At 44.5% G+C, this 13,968-nt stretch overlaps 1 protein-coding gene across 1 annotated transcript in view; it reads right to left on the bottom strand.

Moving 5' to 3' along the window:
* MYOM2 (myomesin 2) overlaps positions 1-11,562 on the bottom strand; it is a 107,937-nt gene extending 96,375 nt beyond the window's left edge. The window contains exon 1 of the mRNA XM_044419180.1: positions 11,472-11,562. The gene's annotated coding sequence lies outside the window, so the exon portion shown is untranslated. The remainder of the gene's footprint in view (positions 1-11,471) is intronic.
* Between the last annotated feature and the right edge of the window lie 2,406 nt (positions 11,563-13,968).

Consider the following 13,968-nt stretch of genomic DNA (forward strand, 5'->3'; position numbering starts at 1 on the left):
GAAAGGAATAAGGTGTCTAGGGTCAGAGAACACCTTTTAAAAACAGACTCAGATTACAGGCATCTATGAACACTTCTTTTTAAAAAATAAGATAAAAATGTAAAACTTGCAAAAGTGGTTAGCAATAAATTACCAAGAAAAGAAGTTTTTAAATTACCCCAAGAGTCAAGGAGGTATGCAGAGCTGTGTCTGCCTCAAATAGGTCATTACCCCAGAGACAGCTGTTACAGTAATTAATATGCCACATAACCACGGTAGTCTTTTCTCATCTTGCTGGCTGTATTTTTTACAGAGGAGATTCTGTTGCTTAAGTCTGGGTTCTTTATACCATTTTCCTGATTGTCCTAAGTGGGTTTGGTTGCACTTTAGAGATTGATTAGAGTCTGTGTGTTTTGTGCTGGGGGTAGGGGTGTTTTTGGCCACAGTTACCATGGAATTAGAGCAGCTTGGGTCCTCTGAAAGGCTTGTGATTTATATTAGCAAAAGATATATGTAAGATATAAAGACTAACTAAATTCTCCACAGTGCGAAGAATTCATGGATAGTATAATGGTGGATTGAATGGAGAGCTATTGTGGCAAGTGATTACAGGACTGGCACTGGAGAGATCTGTTTTCTGTTCCCCACTCAGCCATGAAGCAAACTGGGCTTCTTGGAGGAAAGAAGGCAGGATGGATGGATGGATGGATGGACGGATGGATGGATGGAGACAGACAGATGGACGGATGGCTGGATGGATGGACAGACGGATGGATGGAATATAATTGTCATAAATAAATAACCTCCATAACACTCCACCACAATAAGAGTTCCCAGCACCACAGCTGGAAGTCCATTTGGCCACCCTGCCTGCCACATTCCAGTGTTCACTGTGGTGGTAAAAGTGAGGTATGTGCACTGAACCCTATCAAACTGCAGGCAGGCGGGGGGCTCACATAGCTACATCCTCTGTGTGGAGGAGGAGGAGGAGGAGGAGGAGGAAGAAAGGCTGTCACCAAGCCACATGCAGAAAACTCTTGCCTGCCCTGCTTTGCAAGGCAAGTTTGTTCACAACTTTCTTCTGACTTGACCCTTTGCCCTTTGACAGTTCTCACATAATGCCAAGCAAAAACAGAATCCCTCTTTGGGTCCACGTCTTTCACTGGTACCTGCTTCAAGGCTTCCCACTTTTGGAACCACTGAACTGCATATCCCCACAAGTATGTTTGTCTGCCTTTAAAAAAAACTGCGCATATCTGGGGTACAATACATACATATATAAATAAGGAGATGAGGATGGCCAACCAGTGACAGCCTTTCCAAAGTGCTTGTGAACCCGAGGGGGAAATAGGTACCAAAATAGTGGTTGGAAAAGTAGTTGGTATCAAAGCAGGGGAGACGAGTTTGGTCCTGCAGTGGAATCCCCGGAATACTTCTGAGGTGACTGAGAAGCGAGCAGGGGACAACCCACAGTGAGCCTGAGCATCTGTTGGGTACATCATGGGTTGCTTGGGTGACAGCCAGTCCACCATGGCTTGAGGCCAGGACGGGTTTGCATGATGTGCAAACCATCCCAGAGTGCTTTTCCATCTTTGCACTGTTGCTGTTTCCATCTTGGCTGGTACTTTGTCTTTATTCTGTTTTAAAGCCATGGTCTCATATTATGCTTTATTGTGTCACTGGATTTTATGGTTTTAGCTTTGATTTGTAAATTGCCTAGAGAGCAACTGATGAGCAATATAGAAATGTAATTAACATGTTTTCTTCTTCTTGCAAGTTTGAAAGGGATTTTCATCAGGGCAGGATCAAAAGAAGTCTCTCTCCAAGAGAATCCTCTGGATGAGGTCATAAAAACACAAGTCACCTATATCAACAATCATAAATAACATCCAAACGGTCCTAGAGTATGGGAAATGTTTAGCAATGTCATAAAATCCTTCACCAACAAAATGTTAGTGCTCAAAAGACATTTGCTTTTATCCACAGGACTGACTTTTCCCACTATGTTTCCTCTTGGAATTGGTAGATGCAATTCACTGTACTGCAACAGTAACTCTAAAAAGTCAAGAAAAGTTTATATTTAATTGACTTCCTAAACGCCTCTTTGGTGTTGCTGCTGCTGCTGCTGCTATTGCTTTAAGTCCATTAAAGCTGCAGTCCTACACCCAGTCATATGGAAGTAAGCCCCATTTAACCCAGTGGGTATACTCTGGGTATAGAACTTTATTATAATCTGTACCAAAATGCATGCATATCTATTGCATTTCTATATTCAACCCAGATTATTTTAAAAAGCTGATGAGGATTTATTACATTGCTGTCATATCCTGTCTTTTAACTCTTGTGAGGAACCCAAGGTAGCTTGCATAGCTCCATTTTTATCTTCAAAGCAACAGCCCTGTGAGGTAGGACAGGCTGAGAACGAGTAACCAGTTACATGAGATTTCATGGCTATGTGGGGATTAAAACCTGGATCTCCCAGCTGCCCCCTCCAGTACTCCAACCACTGCACCACACTGGCTCTCATGGGGTTGACGCAAGCACATACTCTGATCACAGGGTTCTCAGGAACAACAAACTATTTCCAAGTTTTTATTTTTACAGGCAACTGTAGGATGCAATGAGCAGGTACGGAAAGAAGCAGCATAACAGCTACAGTATGAATGGGCCACTTTAATTAAAAATAGCTGAATATATTTTCTCAGTCCTTTAAGGGAAGGCAAAGTGTTTGTAAAGTTTAAAATGTAAAACCAGGGAGGGAAAAAACCACATGAGAAAATACTTTACAATCATTTATGAAATGCTCCTGAATATGTATGTGTTTCTATTTATATCTTGCTTTGCCACCAAAGGCCTTTAAAGAGGCATCCATCATAAAGCAAAGGTCTTACATACTTTATTTGCAATTACTGTTACAACATATACAACTGAAAATGCATTTTTCAACATACTTTCCTGCGGCAAAGTTCCAAACTGAAACAACAGGACTGGGGACAACCAGGGGTTCATCATGAGATTGCTTCCTGCAGATTAGTTCTTCCTTTAGCCAAGCAGTCATAGACCCAGCATGGTTGCCACTGAAAAGCCTCCTCTATGTACTTACCACAAAGCTTGTATCTGTGACATGCCCAGAGGAACTGCATCTTTTTACAGCTATTTCCCATGCCAACATGGCATCTCCATCAGCATGCATATTACATTCCGGCACAATATTTTTCACCTGCAGTTCTTCTTGGTGAGTCCATAAGGAATCCTGTTATATCCACATTAGCTACCTGATGTCATGGTGCACGGTCATAAACTTTAATGTACAGACACATAAGAGTAAACAAGCACATCAGAACTAGAATTTATCCTAGGATGAGTTATGTGTCAAGTTCTGCTGATAATACGGGGAACAACTAAGGCCTGGATCAGACGCTATAGTTGCTTGGACCTGACCCCTGTAGCAGCAGGATGAATAGCATATCTTCAGGCACCTCTGATGCCCGTGCTCTGCTGGCACGTTCCTTTGAGAGCACGCAGGGCTGGTGCCAAGGGTTGGTATGGTCAGGCACTTGCCAAGGGACCTCTCCACGCACACCTCTCATTCTGGCCCGGCCAATGGTGGTGGTGGTGAGAAGGACTATCTTAGGGAACACTGCCTGCTTGCTCCCTGGCTCTTTGCCTGGCAAGAAAAGGGATGATGGCACCAGGAAGGACAAGGAGGGAGAGAGCAGCTAGTGAAAATGGCAGCGATAGGGTAGGCTCAGACATGGAGGGCAGGCAGTAAGTCTGTCTTCATAAGGGCCTGCCAAGACCTGGAGTACACAGGGAGTGTGTGTGTCCAAATCCTGCGGTGAGTTCCTAGACTTTATCTGGAATATCATCTGTGTAAGGTGAGGCAACATGCACCTTACACCTCTCCCTGAATGCTATTCGCAAGCCTGGAAACTGAGTGAAATCAGCAGGAAAATACAAAGGTGTGCTCTTACTCCCACCAAGCACAGGGCTTAAGTCAACAAAAAGCCACTGCCTGATCCAGTCTGGAGATTTGGGAGGACCAAAAACAGCCTCCTTCCTACTTAATGAATGGCTTGACGCCTTGATCATATCGAATGTCAAGCCCCGAATGCTGGGGCAGCTGCGCTTTCACCCCAAACTGACTCAACTGCCTGGTTGCATTTGCTGGCAGTTTCCCCCAGGAGCCACACATGCTGCACCAGCATCACTGAGCATAGCAAGAGAGCTCCAGAAATCCACAACTCCTGCAAGGAAAACAGGACCGGCCCCTTGGCGTCTCCCACGATTCTTTTGCAAACTCCAAGGGATTAATACAACATAATGCGGGCTGCATAACTAATTGACTCGCAGACCATCCAATGTCTGGACACACAGTGAAGGGAAATAATTCCTCGGAAAGTTAAAAAAAGAAAAGACAGAACCCAGACAGGGTTGGAATATTGAGTTCAGGGCCGGTGGTCACTGCTTTGATGGCCAGCACCGGATCCTTTCTCACAGCTCTTCAGTGTGACAGCACTAAACACCTAACTACTTCAACAAACTATAAAAAGAGAGGGGCGGTAATAATGAACGAATAAATCACATACTGAATAAAGACCTTGCATTTGTTCAGGAAAAGCTTTCAAGCCCAATAACAAATCTACTCAGACCACCCTGAAAAGAAAAAATCAAATAAGAGTAAATTTGGCTGCAATCTTTTGCTCATTTACTTCCTCAACTCCCATTGACCCAGGAGTACTGCCAACACCAGCATCTCTGCTTTCTTCCTCTTTCCCAGAACATTAAGTTTGCTTGCCCCACCCAGGGCATGATATCATTGCACTGGATTTCCCAATGATACAAGCAAAAGGCATATTTGTTTTGGACATTCGTTCAATCAAATGGTGTCTGTTCAGGTAAGTAGAAATGGTTCCCCATTTCCAGTAAGGTGTATTTCAGTGCTCAAAGGAATTTACTGTGCCTGCTCACTGGTGTTTTACTGTGAGTGTTCATCTTTGAGTGAACACTCAAAGATCAGACGGTGCGTCAAAACTTTTTATTATTTTTCCTAATGAACTCAAAGTGATTTGCATCATTCTCTTTGTGCTGCTCTCAGTCTTATCCCCACAACAGCAACCCTGTGAGGTAGGTTGGACTCAGAGTCTGGGACTTGCCCAAAGTCACCCAGTTTGCTCCCTGGCTGAGTGGGGACTGCAACCCAGTTCACCTGAATCCCAGTCAAACGATCTTAACCACTACACCACACTGCCTCTCTTGCTTGCTTTGAACATTTTAATTTATTTATCTAAAGCTTTTGTATGCCGTCCTATTACACAAGATCTCAGGATGGCTTACAAAATTTAAAAAGACAATTAAAAAAACATTTTCAATAAATAATAAAACAGAACAAAACAATAAATCACAAAACAAACAGAGCGACTAAACTTAAAAACTATTAAAGTTTAAAATACTATTTAAATAAAAGGGTTTGGCCTGGCGCCGGAAACAGTATAAACTTGGCGCCAGGTGCAACATGTGCATCTCCAGTGAATCAAGAGGTGGGGTGGAACTGTGCGCGCACACGAACAGCAGCTGTATGTGCAGTTCTCTAGCCCACATACACCAGTTGCTGGGAAACATGTGCATGGGAGAGCCAGTGTGGCGTACTGGTTAAGAGCATTGGTGGGACTGGGACTCAGACGATCTGGGTTCAAGTCCCCACTCAGCCATGGAGCCAACTGGGTGACTTTGGGCCAGTCACAGACTCTCAGCCCAACCTGCCTCACAGGGTTGTTGTTGTGGGGATAAGATGGAGGAGGAGAGATGAGGTAAGCAGCCTTGAGCCCTTTGTAGGAAAAAGGCAGGATATAAATCGCAATATAAACAAATAAATAAAATAAAACGGGGTCTGTGTACCTCCAGCCCTTTCGAAAAAGCCAGGCTCCCATCCATCAACCATCCAGTGGGAAGAGCAACACTGCAAACTGGCTTTCTCTCAACACAGACGTCGCATCCTATATTTTGTCATGAAATGCACGACATTGTGAGGACTGAACTGAAAACTACAGGTCGGCTAGACTGCAGGCACTTCTTATCACACAGATGTTCAATTGTGTTATGCAGGATATGCACTACAAAGCCTGTAGAGACTTGTCCACTTTGTTGATGCACTACAGTGAAACGGGTATCGAATTGAATTGCACTGAGCAGTTGCCAGAAAAATGCAGGCTCTTGAGCCCATGATCCTTTGGGGACGCTGCTATGATTCGATTAATAAATCTGATAAAGGTGTCTGAGTTAGGAGGCATAACATTCTATGCTTGTTTTCTTTTGGTTTTAAACCAAAGATTATTCAGCAACAAATGCTTTCTTTGGCAGGAGAGCACATACAGCACCCAGTAACAATAAGAGAAGAAGGGACATGTGTCTCATATACTGAGATCCAGGCCTGCAAAATTCAGCTTTTAAAACAACAGCTTTACTCAAGACAACTTAACCCTTTGGTTCCAGAGAGGCTGTAGCAAACACAGTTCTCGCAGCAGTCATCTGTTACCAGTTAAGAACAAGAAAAGTTATTTCAAATTTCCTTACGGCGAACGTGTCTTTTTTGTTTCCGTTTTGACCACTAGATGGTGCCACAAAACATCCAAGATTCAAGCTGCTGCTGTTGAAAGCAAAGAAAACAAAACGAGGGCTGAGAAAAGTGTTCACTCCCTTGTCAAGCCTGACAGCCAGCGTGAGGATAAAAACAAGTCAGAAGAACCGACTTTCTAAACAGAGCTTTCGATCGTGAAAGCGCGGCTGTAGGGGCCTGACAACAGCTTGTTCTATTTTATGCAGACCAGGAAAAAATATCTCTCGAGTGGGAAGAAGGGAAGACAGCAGCTACTGGAGAGACTGACTATTTCAGCTCTGTCCCCTCTCAATAATTAATGTCCTTTAAAAATAATCTGGGCTGAAACGTTTTCACATTTGCCAGCTAGTTCCTTTTTAAAAAGGTGGAAATCATTAGGGAACAGATGGATGGAGATGGATGGACGGACGATAGCCTAGTCCAGAATCTGATAAATAACCTGTGGTTTGAAAGCAAACTTTCAGTATAAAGGCAAACAAGTTTACTGAAAGCAATAAAAAGCCATAAAAATCCTCCCTCTTCTTCAAGGTCTATGGGCCCAACCCAGCTATTAGTGTATTGCTGTATCTTTTGAACGGTTTTGCTTTATATGTTCTCTGTGTTGCTGAATTCTGCTTACTTCCTACTATCTTTGTATAAAATATTGGGTTAAAAAGCAGACAGCAGTCATAATATGGACCACTTGGAATGCTTTTACTTAGCACTTGCACACACACACATAGCTGGGCCCTCCAAACATTCCTGCAGCTACATTTTGTAAGTCTGGAAGAGGGATCAGGCTAACTCCATTGGCCCCTTGCCTTCTGCCGATCTGACTGCCACATAGATCAAGAAACAAAAGCATAGTATCTTATGCATGTAGACCCCAGAAAAATGTAGGCTCTGGCTGTATTGTCTGGAAGAGAATGAATCATGAAGGTTCCACTAGTGAAGAAGAGGGGCTTTTGTCAGTGGGCTTCTACTGGGCCCGCAGTAAATGTCCAGCTATGCCTACCCAGGGGCCAAACCTGCCTTCCCTTATAAGAACATGACAGCCCTTCCTTATCATCAGATGGGGCATGTAAGGTGGAGGGGGCCTAGCCTGTTCCAGAGCTGTCCCACACAACCCAAATCATGCTACAAAAGTTCTCTCTTTCTCTACCCAAGGCTGAGTCTCAGAACCAGTTTTGTTATGACTTCGCATTAATCAAGAAGAAGGTGACTTTGCACAGGCACAGGGTAAATGATATTTTCCACTCTGAGTCATGCCGTTCCCCACCATTCTCCCTGGCAGAGCAGGTGTATGTTCTCGCTGAGCCTTGCAACATGCTGACTTGGGGTTCTAGTCGTGTAAGAGACTCAACAATCAGTCCACAAATATTATTAACCAGTTCCATCCCATTAACAAAAATGGGATCATAATTGTTAAACAGACCCAGAAGGTATCTGGTTCCTTGTGAGATACAACAAGCCCCCTTGAGCACATGGAAAATAGGAGCACAAACAAAAAGCGATGCTGAGAATCAAGATCATACAAAGCAAGGAAATTCTGCAAAAATGCATTGGTTGTGCTGCTCAGAACACTGGGAATGAAAGTTGTTTGTTATATGCGATTGCACCTTTGATTTAGGTTTTATTATAGGACAACATATCCATTAATAAGGGTGAATTTAGGACACCTGTGCCGGATAGAAAACTTTTCTTGAAGTTGAAGACTTAAACTGCAAGCAGGAGCGCAGGCAGGCATCTAATGCTCCATGACCCATTTTATCACTCACTACTTTTATAGAGAAAAGTAATGCTCTCATTTGGGACACTTTCATATAATGTATTCCCTGCAGCAGAACCTTGGACTTTATTGAGGAATTTTTGTGCGCTGCACCTCTTTTTCAAAGGAACAGCAACTATTTAGGTCAAACAGCATTTTAAAAAGCCTGAAGTGCGGCAGCACTGGCCGCAAGAATATGATGTATGAACAGGGTGAAATTCCATTTTGTGAGCAATCAGCCACATTCTCCCTGGCATTTGCTTCTCTAGAGTCTTGGAAATATGTAACATGATCACTTGCTCTTAAAGTACTGTCATGGAAGGCTTAGCACCAGAATGTTGAACTTATTTCGTGCTTCCATAAATACCCTGGAAAACCACCAAATTATTGGTGGTTGACAGAAAGAAGTGGGGCCAGTGAAGGGGTGGGGCTATTTGGGAAACCTCCAAGGGCCAGATTGGGACCTCAGGAGGGTCAGATTTGGCCCTTGGGCTGCAGGTTCCCCACCTCTGGCTTTGAGGACATGCCAGTCAGTAAGCTAAAAAGAATTTTATTATCAGTTTTAAATCAGAACACATGGGGAATGGGAATCTGCTGAGTCCAACAGGACTAAGTCAGGTGCCAGAGTAGGACTAAAATATAGAATGGCACTATCCACAGAAGTATCCCAAATCTGTATGCTCTAATGTTCTGCAACCCTGATGAAACATAGATCTTTCTTTGCATCCCATTCCTAAGTATGCACTCCTTTTTAATCTTACTGCAAAACTTGTTGATGGAATGCTTTGTGCGCTGCAGAAGTGCTCATACACCCATGATTTGGAGCTATTTACCCAGTGAAAATGCAGATATTGTAAGGATCTTATTGGCAAATGATAGCAGCCACCTACCATCTAGATGAACCCCTAATTCTAGCTGAACAAGGTATAGTGGGCCATGTTAATGACACACCTTTTTCCAGGCTTAGGGGGACTGGTGAGGGGTACTGATGGGTCACAGCACAGACTCATAGCCATGCCCCTGGTGACATGCAAGGCAGGACAAGGTTTGCCCCCTTATCTTGGGCAAATTCATGAGGGGAAAGGCTATCAATGGTTACAAGTCCTGATGTGCATATGCTCTTCCAGTATCAAAGACAGTAAGAACTCTAGTTGCTGGGGAACAGGGGTTGGAGGGAGTTACTCCACTCCCATCCCAAAATGGTGGGATTCCCAGAGTCTGCTGGTTGGCCACTGTCAACAGACGGTTGACAGACCTTTGGTTCAATCCAACATGGCTCGTCTTATGCTCTTGCCATGTTGATTCAGGATCTACTTGCTTCCAGCTTCTCATTTACGCACTCAAAATACATACACACACTCCCGCGCATTCACATACAGAAATATAAAGGCACAACAGGCTAAAGCAAGTTCAGGGTTGGTTTCCTGGAAACAGGCTCAACCACAGGCGTGAGTCTGGGTGCCACTTTCCAGTCCAGTGACCTTCATGGCCCAAATGGGGCAGGAACCTTGATTGTGTGAGTTCCATTCTAACACTCTTCTCACTGCACCAGAACTGGCTCTCCCATAACTTACGGCTTACAGGTTTCAACCCAGACCAATAGTATTTGTTCCTTCAATCTAGGTTTCAACCTCATGAATGGAGATCATTTTAAAAGTAATTCTGGAAATGTAGTTTGTTTCTACCTTCTGGAGAAAAACAAAAGAAAACGAGCAAAATTAAAAGAAGAAATGATGACTAAAATGCCATTTTCATTCAGTCGATATATCTTGTGTATAATCCTCAGTGTCTCTTTGAGAGACACTTTAGAGATCAGACTCATAGTTCTCCTAATTTGTTCCTTGAATGGCATCCAGGGAGAAGAACTGTGGGAACCACAGAGAAAAGAAGAACATGTTTCAAGGAATAAACAACGAGAAAGAGCCTATTGTCAATCTGGATAGGGAGAATTTTCCACACCCGCAAAGGCCCACAAACATCTCTCCTTTTTCCAAAGTCTGAAGCACAAAATCGCCCCCACTCCAAAACAAGAGATAAGTAAAGAGAGCACATGTTAATGCAAAATCAGTAATCAGAGAGTAGGATGTAGGCCCATCACTTCTGCAAAAGATCAAGACACTTGTGCATAGGGATAAATGGGGTGGATAATAAACAAACACATGCTTGAGTCTAGCACACTGACCATCGGATGCAGCTTTCAAGGGTTTGGCTGTCCTAGACTGGAGGATGGGAATGCAGGGCACCCACTCGGAGGCCAGGCCTCAATCGCCATGTTCCAGGAAGGGCAGCGGTTTTGCGCCACGTTCCCTAAAGGTGAGCCGCTTGTGCTTCTTTCTGTGAAAGCACACAGGGGGGCCACTCCCAATCCCCCCCAAGCCACCTCCCCCCGTTCCAAGAGATGGCAGCCCTGATGAGCATTTACATCTTTTCCTAAATATGAAGGAGCACATTTTTTTCCTGCACAAAGACCACAAACATTATACAAACACATACACACAATGAAACTATTGCAAGCACATGCCTTTATACTGAAAGATATTTATCCTGCCTCAGTCAAAAAACTTAAAAGCAAAACCGAAGGGTCGCTCTGCCAGGGGAAGGGAACCACTGGTGGGGAAAAAAGTCCTTTCCTTTGCAGCACCACCCCACCCCATGTCCCCCAAAATCTGCTTCAGGGGGTTGTGGGACTCTTGCAGGGTAGGAAGAGATGACAAGTATGACCCATACAAGAGAAGTTCCACACATAAGCTAGCACCAAGGAACTCGATGGGATGTGCTTCTGCATAGGATTGCCATTGGGAGTAAGTTTAAAGGCAGGCCCTCTGGCATGGATTCCAATGCAGCTTAATTCTGGTACTTTCCTCTGAGCATGTACAGAAATGCCCTTCTCACATCATAAAACAACCTGAATAAAGTTACACACACTGAGTTTGCGGGAGGGGGAGAGATTACAGATCACTTCAGGATTTTTGCTTGCTGGTTAGTTAGCTTTAACTTTGAACCTCTTCTATTAACATCGCAGGAAATTCGCCTGCATTTTGAAGGGATTTCCGGAGAGAGAAACCGTGCGGCTAGGCAGAAATTATTTCGAAATCCTCCCTCACGCTCTCCCTCCCTTTCATGGCGTACCTCGAATTTTGAACGTCATCGCTAACTGGCCGCGAAACGGGACTGAGGACTTTAACCGGGAAGAGAAACGCATCCTCGAAGGAAAAGCAGGAACACACGGGTCGCCGCGGAGGGATCAACCCGTGCGAAGCGAGCGCTCCCTTGGCGTGCTTCTCCCCCTGCTGGCCAAGACGCGCACTGCCTGCGCCCTTCGGTTTCCCTTCGGGGGCTCGCGCAGGCTCCTTTCAACATCTCCAGCCGCGCACGAGCACGAATGGAAGGAAGCGGAGGAGGAAGCGCTCCTTGGAAGCGGGGAAGCGTCCCTCGACGGCGTGCGAACTTGAGACCCCGCTGCTCAGTGGGGAAAATTAACATCCCGAGGAGAAGGATGCACTGTTGTTGTTGTTAGTTGAGAAGTCGCGTCCGACCCATCGCGACCCCATGGACAACATTCCTCCGGGCGAAGGATGCAAAAATTCGGTTGCCGAAAATTCATAAACCCATTGCACATATGTGGCCTTCTTGGCTGGTTAAGTTGCCACCTTTGGCTCTGGTTTGTCCTTCGGCCTTAAAAGCAAGCAAAACCTGTGTGAAAGAACGAGATCCCCAGAGGGAGGCGAAGATGAGGGTGGGAAATAGAAAGTGGAAGTGTGATGGAAGGAGAAAACAGTGGTCCCGCACTGCTCTGCTGAGTATGGATGTCTGAGAAGGAAAGCTCAATAGTGCAGTATTCCTGATCACACAGAGTTCTACATTTTCAAGTACATCACATGGATCTTGGGGAGGGTAAAAGCAGACCTTGAATCATCAGGGTGGAGCTATTTAGCATGACCCCTCCCTGCCCACATGCTGATCCCCACACATAAACTCCAGACAAAAATCTTTCTTGACTCATTTTTAAATTGTGAATTTCACCTTAATAAAAGAACGCAGGTGATCCAGGTTCTAGCCCCACTTCAGTCATGGAACCAGTGGGGTGACTTCGGGCCACTCACAAACGCAGCCCAAGCTACTTCACAAGGTTGTTGATTTAAGAACAAGATTCAGAGGAGGAGAACTATGTGAACCTCTTTGAGTTCCTTGGAAGGAGAAAAGGAAAGAGATACATATAATTAATTAATAAACGCCCGAACTTTAAAAATGAAAGTAACAATTGCTTCAATGTAAATATCAATTATATCGATTGTACATGAGCTTCAGCACAGGCAAACCAAGTGTCCATGTAGGTGTCTGTCTGTATGTTATTCACTCAAGTATTGAAAGTATCAGTGTCATTGTATTATAGGAAGTGAGTTTTTATCTTCCTGGGATCACAGGACTGGAAAGTCTTTAAGCTGTCCAAAGGGTGCAGTGTTCATTTGTATTGACTATATTTAATTTAATTTAAAAGTACAGGTACATCAGAAAATACTAACGAATATTCCAGTACAAAATCTATTTGTATTGTAATTTCCACCCAAAAGAAGACAACTACGGAACATTGCCAAGACATATGATGAGAAGAGCATTATCAGTACTGCACTTCCAGTGGTTAATTAACTTAGTCAAAACCTTTTTATCAGGAGGTTGTGGCATCCATTAAATACAGATTATGAGCTTTTGTTGAATAAGATGTAGCCTGAGGTTCAGTTGAACTTCACTTGTAGACACTAAATCAGCAGGCCATGGCTTGGGCAGAATCATGGAGTTCCCTCTCATTCCAGCACCATCACAGTCCTTGATTGTGGAGTCAAGCTTAGATTACAAAAGTCCTTTGTGATGTAGAAGTAATGCCAAAGGGGGGAGCTTGCGCGTGGCCACGTGTTGTCAAAGGCAGGAGGGTTCTTCTCCTGCTGGATGAGCTCTCTGGTGACTCAGTCCTGGAGCAGAGGTGGCCCTTGGTGTTCTTCACCACCACCTGCTTCTCCTGGGCAGCTGCCGCTGGAAACGCAGGTGAGATGTGCGGGTTTTGGGGTCCCCGTGCTCTGTTTATAAATGTAGCAGCTACGCAGGGTGACTTGAATCTGCCAATTAAGAACACACAGGACTTTCTATTGAGAATGGAAAAAAGAATTATAGACACTGCCTTGCTGGATCAGCTTTCAGTTCATGGAAGGAACGTTGGCAGAACTCTGGAAGCCCAGCAGACCTGTGGGGAGGCCATGGGGGAGCCTCAGATCAAGAATGGTGCTCCCAGTGCCTCTGTCTTCTCCCACCACTGGCTGACTGGACATGCGTGAGTACAAGGGACACCTGATGCATCTGGCTGAAGCATGGTGGCCATGGGGGAATGGAGTATACAAGTTCATTGATTGTATGTGTGCCGGTAATTAACCACTTGGAAATTGTGTTAAGGTGGCTGAGCCCAGACTGCCATGTTTTTATTGTTGTTACCTAGCATTCTTTCAATGCATGTATCTTGAGACTGAGACAGTTTCGGATTGCTGCACTACAGTGGCGGGTGAAAAGAAAAGGTGCAAAGCTTGCTGAAGAGTTATAGCAGAATCCTCTGCAAGAGCATTCAGACATAAGCGTGTCA

The sequence above is a fragment of the Varanus komodoensis genome, unplaced genomic scaffold (assembly GCF_004798865.1).
Source record: "Varanus komodoensis strain SLA01 unplaced genomic scaffold, ASM479886v1 scaffold10, whole genome shotgun sequence".
Lineage (NCBI taxonomy): Eukaryota > Metazoa > Chordata > Lepidosauria > Squamata > Varanidae > Varanus > Varanus komodoensis.